Here is a 15,715-nt window from a genome sequence, read left to right on the forward strand (position 1 = left end):
CGAGGGAACTCTCGGAGCTCCGAGAAAAATCTCGGAGTTCCGAGAAGCCTAAAATCAGCAGACTTTTCTGTTTTTGTTGCTATTTGACTTTGGGCTTTTGGAACTCAAATCTTATGATAATTTGGAATGTTATGAGGGTCCCAACATGTTGGTCCACCACATAACCATTCACTTAACCAATTAATTTTAATACGGGGAGTGTGGTTAGTTTTGAAAAATACATTTGAAAGATTTTGCCTTGACTTAGAAATCAAAGAGAGAGGATGTACAACAAGTCTAAATAATGTTACGCTCCTCTTTGGTCTTGGTCTTCATAGATCTTCTATGGTGTGCTTGCATTGCTTGAGTGTGTTGAGGTGAGCTCCACATTGATTGTTCTTCCAAGGTGAGTTGTCTCATGTGGTCTGTAGCTCCTTTGACTCTTGTGTGGTACATCTTCAAGCATGACTAAGTGATGTGATGGTTCCTTCTATGATCACCTTACCTTATCACAACACTTCAAGGCAAATTGATTAGTATTCAAGAACATAATCAATTATGTTTAGAGTTATCAAAACAAGATAGGAGAGTAGACCCATGGGCTTACAATCCTCCATCAACCGCATCATCTGACGGCATTGGAGATCCTCCTATCTGCGAGCTACGGCAGCCTTAGCTTTGAGCATCGCTATCTATCGAGCCTGCTCGCTGGCAACGAGCTTCAATCCTGTTAGAAGGAGCAGCAAGTCGTTCCCTTGATTTTAGTGAAGCCGTAAAGCAGAGAAAACTCAAATGACTGTACATAGGCAATAAACTGAAGAAAATGCTAGGGAAAAGAAAAATGAACTTTCCCTAAATAGTTGAAATCTAGTGGGTCTTTGTAGGAAATCTTCTACAACTAGCTTGCTTCCATAAGAAAACTTGAAAGATGTAGTTGCCTTCATACTAGTATAGAGTTGCTTATCCTAGGATAAATACTTAAATACTTGTCATCATTAGCTATCCTTCGTATAAGTATAATTGTCTATTTGTATAGCACTCTATGTATATTCCCCTTGGATGGTATTAGCTACATGGTAAGATGTTAAACCTTAAAGTTAAAAGCTACTCAATTTGTGGTTTTAGCCTTCTTACTAGTTATGAGGGAGACTGTACCTTCACATTAATTAAAACATCTAATTACTTTAGCCTTGAGCCAACATCTCAACCATGGTAAGTCATATGTGCTTTGGATTGTTATATATATATATGCTTATATATTATATTCACATAGTTAGGGGGAGCATGTGTTGCTAGGATATCTCACGAAGGGTTGTTTGTCAATCATTCACTTATAAATCCCTTAGTGCCAGTGTGTTTGGACAACCCTTTGGATTCCTACTCTTTATAAGTCACTTACAAAGGGGGAGCTATATATGTTATATCTGTCCTTCTTCCATCTTATCATATGTAGGTTGATATGGTTATTACATTACATATGATACGCACACTCATTTCGAGCCCCATTGCTTCATTTGTGTGTATTTAGGACTTGTCTCATGCCTTCATTTTGGGATCATCTCTCATTTATGATAAGTATCCTTAGCCTGAGCCTCAGTGTCATATCATATTAGGCTTTAGACTTCTCTTTGATGAACTCATATGGTTTCATTATTTCCAATGATAAGTATCTAGTTCTAGAGTTCAAATTTGAAAACTCTCTAGAACTCCCATTCATAGGATTGTGCTTGAGTTGTTAATCCCATTGCCTATGAATTTACTCTCTTATCATGTGCTTTATAAGTCATTTGCACTCACTTACCATGATAAGATCCATTGGCTATGCACTTAAAGTCATACATATAGCCATTTTGTATTCCCATGCCTTGCCTTATAGGTTTTACCAAACACCAATGACAAACACTTAGGGGGAGAGCCTAATTATTTCATCTGTATACTTATATGAACTATTATGATGTGCTTACAATATCCAATTCCCCATTTGTTGTGCTTTAAATGTAAATCTAATAGATTCAATAAAAAAATTGCTTGTCATTGTGGGACCCGATTTCGCGAGAAGGTCGCGAGAGCGCGAGGCGCTACACTCTCTCTTGGTCTCTCATACCCACGCGAATGACGTGTGCTTTTTATTATTGATTTTAATTACCCAACCAAGCAGGCAGCAACCAAGCCATAAGGTGCAAAACAAACGTGCAACCCAGTACCCATAAGGGCAAGGGTAAGCCGCCGAGCTTAGCAAGGTGTGATTTAATTCATCTTTTCCGTGAACTTGGGATCACTAAGGCAATCCGAATTCCACGCAAAATAGAGTGACAGAGTCGCCACCTAGATGAGGGATCTAGGACCCATAATTGACCAGAAATCTAGACTCGTTACCTGGTTATGAGAATGGAAGGTATGGGGAGTTACCACCACATGCATCATTCCTACCCGATAATCGGTCTTCAATTCAAAAAGTTAACTCTTTTGAATTTCTTTTAAATGGCTCATTTAACTCTATATTAATGTGTGAACTACATGACATGCATCCTAAGATCTAATTTCAGTGTAATTCCTAAATGTGTATCTTGATTTTCTTAATTTGTTTGAATTCAATCTAAGTGAAAGTTCTCCTAAACTTCTAATTTCATGGAAAGTCCTAAGTGATTTAATTACTTTTAATTTAAGGATTAATGTACAAAATCCCACCACTTATGTGTAGAGCTGACTCAGGCTTGGTATGCCACTCAAGTATCCAAGTTGCCTACGTATCCCAACCTCACTGGAATCAGAGTCGATTGTAGTTCGGTGCACCTGAACTAAGCTACTTATGCCTAACTCATCTAGGACACCGATCTAGACTGGATTTACTGTTTTAACAGTTTAAGAGAAATTATTTAGTTCAAGTTGAAGATTTTATTATCCTAGGACTTCATCTAAGATGCTATATGGTCTTATCTAAGTGCAAGACATCCCTTTGACTATTGCAGGTGAACCTACATCCTAGGTAACTAGGCTTGTCCTATGAGAAAAAGGGGTGACTAGTGTAACTAGATCTATTGGCACGGTTGGTATCCATAGCAAACGGCCATGATGAGGCTGGACTCCTAACTCTAGGACTCCCTAAAACCTAGGACACAACGAGACGTAAGTGTTCCTAAGGGGCCCTAAAGGTTCCAACGATAGGAGACTGTAATCCAACGGCTCCTAAGACGCGGATCGAGTTAATTCGATTTGTTAAACTTAATGATTTTCAATTTTTGAGAATTTTCGATTCCTAAACATCTAAGGAATATCAAAGGCTCTATGGTTCGCAAGTTTTGGCCTCGAATCGCAACCATGGAAGGAAATCGTGCTCTCAACACTTGTATAATTTAGCACGTACATTACAGTATCTTATTGCCTCGCATATTTCTCAGGATTTTCGTGGACAGTGGACCTCGGAGCCAATATCATACTATAATTTACGCACTCCAATTATGCAGGATTAATCACAATTAGTATACGATTACGGTTGCGATCTCGGCAGTTAGACTATCGCGGTATATCGAATTTACAATGGAGATCTATGAACCCTAAGGTTTCTGTTTCAAAAAAGTTAGGGATTAAATTCATGATGTAAAGTTAAGATTTGTTTGAGGTTTTTACTGACTTTTGTGTTGATTTGCTATTAAATTATGATTTATTAACATTAAGACCAGATTGCTAGGATTACACAGAAACCCTAAGCAATCAAACTCCAAATCAGCTGAAACGTTTCCAGTAATAAGATATGGATGATTGTGGCTTACTGGAAAATTTTCATGAATTATCATTAAGATTTGATATCAATTTCCGATTTTCTAAAATTTAAATCAGATTATAGATTAACACAGCAACATATAGCATCTCAATTTCAAATTAATCCAAACTTTCACAGAATAGAGATCTAGATTATTATAGCATATTGGAAAACTTATATTAATTTTCATAAAGTTTTGATATCAATTTCTAATTTCTCAAAATTCAAATCAGTTCATAGATTAACACAGTAACTTATAGCATATCAATTTCAAATTAATCCAAACTTTCACAGAATAAAGATAATCATGAGATTAAATTACGGTATGAATTTCATAGACTTTTATAATGATTTGATGTTAACTGAAATTCACACAAAACTCGGATGAAACAAAAGAATTACTTAAAAAGCAAACATAATAGTATCCTAAAATCAAATAAAAAATTGCAGTAAATATATAATAGATTATTAAATTTTCTATCAAAATTTCAAAACTTAAAAATTAAATCTCCTCCATAAAATCGATTTTTAAATAGAAAAGGGGAATTTGTTTCCTATGAATTGAAACCCATTTATTAAAATAAATTACAAAACCATATTAAAACTTTGCAAAACCAATTGAAAATTTTTATCTAACATTCCAGTAACTAAAGTTACTGGTTTGTAAAGAAAATTTTCAAAAATTTACTAATTTAATACGAAAACGAATTACGGCACATAAAACGAAGAAGCGATTAAAAAACAAATAAAAAAACCTTTTTTCGAAAAAAGAATTCCATGAGAAATTCAATTTATTATTGAACATTAATTATGGAGAGTTTCATCAATTTGTAAAACATTCTGATATTTATTAAAAAAATTTAAAATTTAAAATAATTTAAAACCGGATTAAACAAATTCAAACAAATCCGAACATTTTGGGTGTTCTGGAAATCAAAACATTGGTTTGGAAACAAGATTTCACAAATTTTGGATGGTTTGATATACTTTTGGATTCGTTCATCAAGAAATAACCCCTTCCGGGGTTATTGTTTGAAAAATAGAATGAAAATTAAAACGGCCAAACCGCGATTGGAAATTAAGTTTCCAGTAGTATTTTATTTTATATAAATCCCCAAAAAATTAGTTTTTAAAGAAACCCACCTTTTCTACCACTTGCTTTGATAATCCGATTTAAATCTATATTGAATAAAAAACGAAAGAAAATCATTATTAAATGGAGGAAATTTAATTTTTTGGTGAAATTTTGAATTTTGAAAACTTATAATCTATATATAACATACTGGAATTTTAAGGAAAAATTCATTGATTTGATCTATCAAAAGTAAAACCCTAGCATGTTTTTCTACTTTTGATATTACAAAGATAAAAATCCTACCGTTGATCGCGCTCCTTGTCTCTAGGGTGCGTAGATCCGAGGTATACGCTTTGTCACACCCTTTTATATGATGAAGAAGACCCAAAGAACACTCCAAAGATCTTTGATGTATGATTTGTTTAAGAAGAAAAGGGATTTTCAGAATCCCTTTTGTGAAGAACCCTTAAGAGATATGAACACACTTCAAGCGAAAAGAGGTTTTTTTTTTTTTTTGGGAGGAGAGAGAAAAATGACGAATTTGGATTTTTTTCAATTTTTTCTACGATTGTTTGCTTTGATTTTTATATAAAAAAAGCTAGGGTTAAGAGAGAAATAGTAATTTCCAATGTGAGAGCTCCCTTTTAGGCTTGTTTCCAATTTTCCCCTCTTGCTTTCTTTCTTTCTTGTTTCCAAATTAGATTTGATTCCAATCTTAATTTTTTGTCAATCAAGACATGCTATTCTCATTCCACATTGCTTCTTTGGAAGAAAACTTTTTGAAGCAATCATTCATCTTTTCCTTCTTTCCTTCTTTTCATTTTTTATTCTTTTTATTTTTCTTTTAACAAATTTGATGTCACCATTGTGACATCATCAAGGGTGGGTGCTCAACTCATGTGGGTCAACCATGTGGGCCGCCCACCATGGTGGTTGACCCATATGGGTGAACCCACATGAGCTCCATCTTTGCGGGCTTTAGCCTAATGGGCCATTTCACACGGGTTTCGGGTTTTTCCGTAAAAAATCAATAAAATCTTTCTAAATTCAACATTCTATATATGGACCCAACCCATTTGACATTTATGGTGCATCCCTCACACATGATCGGACCATCTTTTTCGAAAAATAAGTTTTCGGACCAAAATGCCCCTATTTGACTGTTAGACATCCAAATGCGACCAAAATACCCTCAGATTGATTCATCCCTAAAGGGAAAAATTAAAAATGGAAAATCTTTGTGGTCAAACTTTAAAAATAGAAACATTTAAAATTGGGTCCTTTCGGTGAGCAATATTAAACAGGATCATTTGGTATCCCCTGAAAATACCCAAAATGCCCTCAACACTTAGAATTTCCAAATTAAGCGAAACTCCTGAGAAATTCTAAATTTACCAGGTTTTTCAAAATTCAGGAAATCATTCATAATCTCTCAGACATATTTCGGGGATCAAAAGAACTACACAGGAAAAAGACCAAATTACCCCAAGGTGCTAGAATTTGGCGAGACTAGGGAAAACCCTGGGAAATTCTAAAAATAGCAAAATTTTTAAAATTTATGAACGGACTCAAGATTTCTTAGACACAACTTAGGGACCAAATATGATATGTTTGGAAATGTCTAAAATACCCCCGAAGTGGAAGACTAAGAGAAAATCTTGAGACATCTAAATTTAGCAGGTTTTCCAAATTTTACGAAATTACTCCTAATCCATCAGCCGTACCCTCGAGATGGTTTTTGACATATGAGAAATGATTGAAATATACATAAGATGATGAATATGTGGAAGCCCCATGAGTTTCTAAAAATAGCAGCTTTTTCAAAATTTATAAAATCACTCAAGATTTCTCAAATATAACTCGGGGGTCAAACGAGACACATCGGGAATGACCAAAATACCCCTGCAGTACAAAATAGGCAAAAATGAGGGAAACCCTGAAAATTCTAAAAATAGCAGGTTTTTTTTCATTTGCTTGGAAACTTGAACTTTCATCTTCCAGATGCTAAAGGAACCCTTAGAGACCTTCAGGATCGTGAATCAACTTCAAAACTCGCATAATGAAATGAAATCTACCCTAAAATGCATGGATGCCTAATCTAATGCTGAATACGGATTCAAAACTCGATGATACTACCAGAATCTTTTGCTTTTTAAAGCGTAGCAAAATGGGCGTGTCTACAGTCATGCACTGTTTTTTGCTAAAACCTTGTGATGAGCATTAGGAGAGCTTAATTTGCATATCATCATTAGTTACACGGGTCGTAGAAGTAACCTATAGTATTTTGACACCCTTTAACTATCCCCATCCACATAGCCATACCTAAGACCAAACATAGGAATATTTTACACTGAGTTCTTATATCTCTATGTTTGATTGCTCTTATCTTTCATATTTCACTTGAATCATCTCATATCCATGATAAGTAGATAGGGGGACTCATAATGGCACTATGTTTTTGAACTGTAACAGTTAAAATCTTTCCTTTTTGTTGCTGCCAAAAGGGGGAGAATTTTGTGAATTGATTAGGCAATCCATACTCTATATGCATTATTTGCTTTCTTGTGTCATATTATACTTGTGCATATAGTGAGGGGGAGCTGTGCTCTATTGTTATATCAATTGATGCTTATTTATCTATCATTTTGATATCTCGTACCTCCTAATCAATTTTTGTTTGCCAACATAAAAAAGGGGGAGAATGTAAGCCCAAGGGTTCCCATGGGTTCAATCATTCACCTTTACCTTCTTGTGTTGCTGCTAGCAAACCCAAATTGATTAGTCTTTATGGACTAATGTGTTGGCCTATAGTGTTGTGCCTTAGACAGGAATTTCTCATGTCAATCGCCATTACCCAACTCACTCAACTCAACACATCGCTTGCGGATCAACATACACAATGGACCAAAGAGCTTGTACACACATGAGAGAGATCATCCTCGGAAGATACTCAAGTCAAGAGCTTAAGTCAAAGAACCCACAAGTTGCCTAGCAAGTGCCAAAGAGAAGCTTGGAGATGATCTAGCATTGGTGGCCTTCTCATGCAAAATTGAAGATGCCCAAGAGATGGGGGAAGCCACATGATCCGAAGAAAGTTGAAGAGTTCACTCTCAGGTCAGAGATGTCTAAGAAAGTGCAGAGGAGCCAAGCAATCAAAGAAGACTTAAGGTTTTATCTTTTTAGATTGTATTTGGAGCCCTTTTGCAAACTGTATTTGCACTTTCAAAAGGTTTTCAAAATGGTTTCGTAAAACAAATTTGATATCTTTAGAAACCATCCACACTCCCCGAAAGGTGTTTGAAAATCTTGGACAAAAGCCCAAAGACCATGGCCCAAGACCTTGGATTTTTATAAGTTAAAAAGGATTTTCAAACAGGGCCGGTCGACAGGGGATCCCCGGGCGACCGCGGCATAGTGGCTGGAAATCCAGCACTTGCCGAAACATAGCGGGCCGATCGACTAAGTCTTCCCGGGAGACCGCGAAGTTGTTCCTGGAAATTCAGAAACACTCCAACATGGTCGGGCCGGTCGACTGCCATAGGGCCGGGCGACCGCAGATAGGAACCTGGCCAAAAATAAAAAGGTCTAGGAAGCCCTCGCCGGGCGACCACCATGGGCCGGTCGACTGCGACGATAGAAATTTGAAATTTGAAATTTAAAAAGGTTTGCTCAATAGGGGCGGACGATCGCCGTAGCCCAGTCGACGGCGCCGATCTGGCAAAAGAGCCGTTGGGGCTTGCGCAGGTTAAATTTTTCAGCCAAGTTTATTACTGTTTTTCCCCCAAACGGTCATATTTCTTGTTGGGCTATTTATACCCTATCCTAGACCAAGTAAGCAACCTTTTGCAAGATCATTTCATATCCTTGTGAGCTGAAACTTGAAATTTAAGGTTGTTTTCCAAAATCCTCTTCTATTCTTAGATTTGTGTTTTTACATTCAACAAGAGGCACTCTTTGGACTTTTATTTGTTATCATTTGGAGTGATTTGTGAGCTATTCATTGTATTATTTGCCTATTTAGAGGCATGAGAAAGCTTAAACTTCTTCCATTATTCTTGTGTTCGCGAAGAAGAGCTTTACCCTTTGAGGCGGTTTGCGAAGAGGGATCACTACCTTGGAAGCGTTTTGTGAAGAGGAATCACTACCTTGGAGGCGATTTGCGAAGAGGTATAATTTCCTTGGAGGCGGTTTGCAAAAAGGTGTGACTTCCTTAGAGGCGGTATTGCGAAAAGGGGATTCTTCTTGGAGGTAGTTTGTAAAAAGGGGGTTTGTTCCCTTGAAGGAGTTGATTGTAAAAGCCCGGAGATTCGGCGTGCGGAATCTCAAATAGTAAAAGAAAATCTCAAGGAAACGCCAAGTACTTGGGTAGTGGAGTAGGTCCGTTTGTGACCGAACCACTTTACATGATCGCGCCGTCTCCTATCTTTTTTCTCCTTCTTGTGGTGATTGGTAATATCTAACATTTCTTTATGTTTATAATTATTTGAACAAGGGTTAGATTTAAACTTGGAATGCTTTTCAAAACCCTAATCAAACTAATAATTGCTAATTGTTAAAATTGGTTAACATTACACTTAATTAGGGCAAAAATTTTAATAACCCAATTCACCCCCCTCTTGTGTTGCCTATTGGGATTTTAGTTCACCTTTTCAGGGCTCCTCAGTTCTTTGAATAGTGTCTTTCACTCAAATTTCTGCTTTAAGAAGAGTCAATCGCTGTCCTTGTGTCCAAATGATGCAACTGTCTCGGTGAAAGAGGCCTGGCGTTGTCAGCTCTCTGCATTTGTACCAGAGCCAAGTTAATCCTGAAGGAAAGATCTCGAGAATCTAGTCAAAGAGCTTCATTCCAAAGAACATCAGCTCATAAGCATTCAGAAGTAGAAACATCTAAAAGTGCATTTTTCATAAGAAGACCGTGCCCCAGAAAGGCACATAAGGCTTGGGAGAGTCCCATATGTGATGATGGTTGGGCTAGTTTCTCAGAAAGATGGACTATTGAAATTCATAATTTCCTTCCAGTTAGTTGAATACTATCCTGCTCATAAAATGCTTGTCTAAACACCTGTCAAAGAAAAAATCTCGCTTCCCAATTTTCAATATCCAAAAGAGCCGTTGTTCTAGATTACCAGTTCCAGGTATTTAGATCAAAGTTTCAGTTATCAAAATCTCCAGCCAGACCAATAGTCTCTTTACGAAAAAAACTCTTGTTAAAGCTTCCTGAAAGCATTCCTAAACCATTTTCATTCATAATGTTTGCAGTCTTGTCATTTGGCAAAATCCCAGTGTCAATGATGACCCTGATTTCATCCTTCATTGATTACAAGAAACTAAAGTTCATCAAATTCAACTTCAGATCAAATTCAATTTTATGAAAAATCTCCAAATTATTCGTTGTCGAATTCATCAATTCATTTCAATCGAAGTTGTCTTACTTCTTTGAGCCCGTTTGGGAATGGTGTCTCATTTTCTAAGTCCATTTCAATCGAAGTTGTCTCACTTCTTTGAGCCCGTTTGGGAACGGTATCTAATTTTCTGAGTCCATTTGGGAATGGTCTCTTATCCTTCTTTGAGCCCGTTTGGGAACGGTGTCTCATTTTCTTAGTCCATTTGGGAATGGTCTCTTACCTTTTTTGAGCCCGTTTGGGAATGGTGTCTCATTTTCTGAGTCCATTTGGGAATTGTCTCTTACCTTCTTTGAGCCCGTTTGGGAACGGTGTCTCATTTTCTAAGTCCATTTGGGAATGGTCTCTTGTCTTCTTTGAGCCCGGTGTCTCATTTTCTAAGTCTATTTGGGAATGGTCTCTTATCCTCTTTTGAGCCCGTTTGGGAACGGTGTCTCATTTTTCAAGTCCATTTGGGAATGGTCTCTTATCCTCCTTTGAGCCCGTTTGGGAATGGTGTCTCATTTTCTGAGTCCATTTGGTAATAATCTCTTATCCTCTTTTAAACCTGTTTGGGAACGGTGTCTCGTTTTCTGAGTCCATTTGGGAATGGTCTCTTTTCCACTTTTGAGCCCGTTTGGGAACGGTGTCTCATTTTCTGAGTCCATTTGGGAATGGTCTCCTACCTTCTTTGAGCTCGTTTGAGAACGGTGTCTCATTTTTTGTGTCCATTTGGGAATGGTCTCTTGTCTTCTTTGAGCCCAGTGTCTCATTTTTTGAGTCCATTTGGCAATGGTCTCTTATCTTCTTTTGATCCCGTTTGGGAACGGTGTCTCATTTTTCGAGTCCATTTGGGAATGGTCTCTTATCCTCTTTTGAGCCCGTTTGGGAACGGTGTCTCATTTTCCGAGTCCATGTGGGAATGGTCTCTTATCCTCTTTTGAGCCCGTTTGGGAACGGTGTCTCATTTTCGGAGTTCATTTGGAAATGGTCTCTTATCCTCTTTTGAGCCCGTTTGGGAACGGTGTCTCATTTTCCGAGTCCATTTGGGAATGGTCTATTATCCTCTTTTTAGCCCGTTTGGGAACGGTGTCTCATGTTCTGAGTCAATTTAGCAATGGTCTCTTATCCTCTTTTGAGCCCGTTTGGGAACGGTGTCTCATTTTCAGAGTCCATTTGGGAATGACCTTTTACCTTCTTTAAGCCCGTTTGGGAACAGTGTCTCATTTTTCGAGTCCAATTGGGGAATCGTCTTGTATCCTCTTTTGAGCCCGTTTGGGAACGATATCTCATTTTTTGTGTCCATTTGGGGATGGTCTCTTATCGCCTTTTGAACCCGTTTGGGAATGGTGTCTCGTTTTTCATGTTCATTTGGGAATGGTCTCTTATCCTCTTCCAAGCGAAAAGTGATGTCTCATTTTCTCTAAGAATCTATTTATAATCTTCCGTTTGAAAATGATATCTCATTCTTTCCAAATCTATTTAAGAATGGTATCCTATCTTGTTTGATTACGGTGCCTCATCTCTTTTAATCTCCGTTTGAGAACGATGTTTGTTCCTTACTCTTCAGAATCCACTTCAAGGTGATGTCTCATTCCCTCATTGCCCGTTTAAGAACGGCGCTGCATCATGATTATCTTTCATTCTAAGTTACGTGATTTTCTCTCTTAGTTTGAATTCAATTCTCCATTATTCTGAACTACTAGCTCATGGTATTAAAAATATACATTCCAATTCTAGGACTTTGTCTAAGGTCTTACATTAGGTAGTATATGTTTTCATTTAGGTTGCATTATGTGTAGTGAATCTTTTGATAGTTAAAGCTACGCAAAATGGCTCTATCACTTTTACTTTTGTATTCAATGACTATGTCATCTCTTCCAAAGAAGGGCATCTTTAGGCACCCCCATTTTGCTATGCTTTAAAAACCGAAAGGTTTTGTTGGTCAGTTAAGTCCCCAAGCCGGTCTTCTGCATTAGATTAAGTATCCTTGCATTTAGGGTGAATTTCACCTCATTTTAGGTATTTTGAAGTTGATTCGCGATCTTAAAGGTCACTAGGGGGTTCCATTAATCTCTAGAAGATAAGAATTCAAGTTTCCAATCAAGTGAGAAAACCTGCCATTTTTGGAGTTTCTCAAGGTTTCCTCTATTTTTGCACCTCAGGGGTATTTTGGTCATTTCCCATGTGTCTGAGATTATTCCGAAAGTATGTCTAAGAAATTATGACCGATTTTGAGTGTTTTAAGAAAGTTGCTATTTTGGGAATTTCTTAGGGTTTTCCATAATTTCACCGATTTTTGCACCACAGGGGAAATTTGGTCATTTCTAGTGTGTCTCATTTGACCCCCGGGTTGTGTCTGTTAAATCTTGAGTAATTTCATATATTTTGAAAAACCTGCTAAATATAGAATTTCTCAAGGGTTTTACTTGTTTTGGAAATTTTGTGTGTCGAGGGCATTTTCAGGGGATTCCAAGTGATCATATTTGATATCACCCATCAAATGAAGCGAGCTTAAAAACTTTCTATTTTTGAAGTTTTCCCATGAAAACTTTCTATTTTTAACTTTCCCCTCAAGGGTGATCCAATTTGAGGGTATTTCGGTCGCTTTTAGGTGCGTATTGGTCAAATAGGAGTATTTTCGTCCAAAAAGTTATTTTTTCTAAAGTGGGTGGTTCAACCATGTGTTGGGGTGCACCATAATGTCATATGGTGAAATACGAGGGTGACAACCCAAGAGGGGGGGTGAATTGGTCAATTAAAAATTTTAGGCTTAATTAAATGGATTATTAAAATTAATTTACTATAATCTAACTCTTGTTCAAATATTCAAGATAATGAAATTTAGGGTTTAGATATTATTTTAAGCCTATTTGCCATAACCCTTGTTTTAATAAGACATAAATACAAGAAGGGGTAGAGTTTACCAATCACCACAAAGTGCAAAGAAGAGGAGGAGAGAAAGCATCCACAAGGCACACGATTTATAGTGGTTCGGTCTATCACAAGACCTACTCCACTCTTCCAAGTTTACCTCCTTGGGGCACTCCACTAAAGCAATGAGATTCTTCAAAGGGCGAATCTCGAAGCTGTACACCCGACTCCTCCAACTCCAAAGGGAACAAACCCTTTTTCGCACGAAGCCTTGATGAGGGATCACATCCTCTTACAATGTCTTCTCCTTTCTTAACGGGCCGAATAGAAAACCCTCAAATACAAATGAAGAAAGTGAAAAATAAAAGAACTCTCTTGCCTCTTGATAGGCGGATTACAACTTTCGAAGCTCACAAACACTCTTAGGAAGATAAAATATAAACCCTATGGAGTCATACCATGTATGAGTATCTAACAAAGGAGGAGCTTTATATTTATTGTCTGTCATTTCCTTCTTATCATATGTGAAGTTGAAATTCCAAGGGTGGTCCCGAGTATGGCAACTAATGAGGAGGGAAAATTAGGTTACTAACAAGTTTTAATACTTTGAAAACTGCTAACCCAATTTTGAAGATTAAGAGATCAAAGATGAAAAATTAAGCACACAAGTTAAATCCTAAGTGCAATGCAAATGTAAAGCAAGAGACAAGAGAGAGTGCACCCGAGATTTAAAGTGGTTCGGTCCTCCAACGCGAGGCCTACTCCACTCCACCAACCAAATCCGTTGATGGCTTCACTATTTGATCTTCTTAACTTTGGCAAAGATCAATGCCGATTACAATTCCGATCGCCTTTAACCTTGGTGGCAATCCTCACCACGGAGAGTGGGCTCCGCTTCTCCGAACACTCACCCGAATACAATCTTGATAAAGAAGGAAAGAACTAAAACAATCTCTCACAAGGGTTTACAAGATTTGTAAAAGATGTACAATTAGAGCCTAATGATCCAAATCCTAATCTTAGAGATGAGAGGCATAAATAAGCTTGAATCACTCTTAGGATGTTCAAATAGAGTTTTTGAGTGTTAGGATTGATAATTGGGAAGTTTAGAATGTCCATATATATAGAAGAACCAAAATATGACCGTTTGGTGGCATAGTGGTAATTCTGGCGAAATCCCAAACGGCTATAATTCTTCTCGTTATAGTGGTCTCGGAGTTCCGAGAGATTTTCTCGATGTTCCGAGAAATTCTCAGAGTTCTGAGAAATTATCTCGGAGTTCCGAGAATTGAAACAGAAATTGGAAAAATGCTACTGGACCAAATCTCGGAGCTCCGAGAATTATCTTGGAGTTCCGAGAAGCCTATGTCAAGCAGATTTTAAATTCTTGTTTTTGGTCTTCCAACTTTACACCAAGTGGGGATTGTTATGAGGGTTCCAAAGTGTTGGAACACCACAAGGACAATCACTTAAACATTTAGGTTGTGTGTTTATTTACTTAATTTATGCCTCTTAAAATCTAATACTAGGATTGGATCTTATACATTCTAATATGACTTCGATCTTCAATTGTGATTCTTCAAGTCTTCATTCGTCTTGGATCTCCAATTACTTTGGCCTTCCGAATGTGGTCTAATTAGAGCTTCTTGGCCTCAATCCAAGCAATCTTGTCTTAGCACAATTTTGATCTACAACTTAGACATTCAAACACATTAGTTATATAAATCACTTGTGTATTGGAATCATCAAAATAAGATGGGAATGCCAAGGTGGGAACCATTAGGCTTACAATCTCCCCATTTTTGATGATGACAAGCACAAGAGATTTTCCAATTAAAGCATGCATATATTTCCTTACACTAGATTTCTCTCCCCCTTTGGCATCAATAAAAAAGATTGGGGTAAAAGAAAATCAAAGGGATGAAATTTACAAATTTAAGCTCCCCCTTTTTCAAGGAAAAAGACAAACATAAAACTCCCCCTATTTAGAGTTTTTATTCAACTCAAGAGGGGATTTTTAAATAACCATAAAAAGATATTCAATTTTAAGTGCTAGCCCCTAATCTAAGCACATATGAATAGAATCATATGTGGGCTTTGGGAACCCAAGCCTTTTTGGTTCCACCACAATCCCTAATTTTATATGCACATTGGAATTGGTAATGACCATTGATTCCACAATAATGACATCTAGCATGAGGGTTAGATAGACTAGTCCTATCATAAAATACATGATTAGGTCTATGAGTAGTCTTCTTCAAGATTATGTCAATGATTTTTTCACCATTTAGGAATCCATGGAGACATAATCTTAACCTTTCATTTTCATTATGAATATGTGTTATTTGATTTAAAGAATCATTAAATTCATCTTCATAAGATTTGGAAGAGCTTGCCACATTTTGAAATTGTGCTAATTGGCAAGTTTTCTCATCCAAAATACCCTTAAGGGTTTCAATCTCAAGTTTAAAATTTTCAAGTTGTGCTTGAGATTTGGGAGAAGATTCATTTATCAAAATATTAAGTTCATTTTCTAATTTTGAAATAGATTTCTTTTGAACTTTATTTTTTGAAATTTGAGAATGCAAGGTTATGCATAATTCATCATAAGATATTTTTTACTATCACTACTTGATGAACTACATGA

This window comes from Tasmannia lanceolata, unplaced genomic scaffold (genome assembly GCF_043159265.1).
Source record: "Tasmannia lanceolata isolate RefF3 unplaced genomic scaffold, GAP_Taslan_0.1 ptg000044l, whole genome shotgun sequence".
Classification (NCBI taxonomy): Eukaryota; Viridiplantae; Streptophyta; class Magnoliopsida; order Canellales; family Winteraceae; genus Tasmannia; species Tasmannia lanceolata.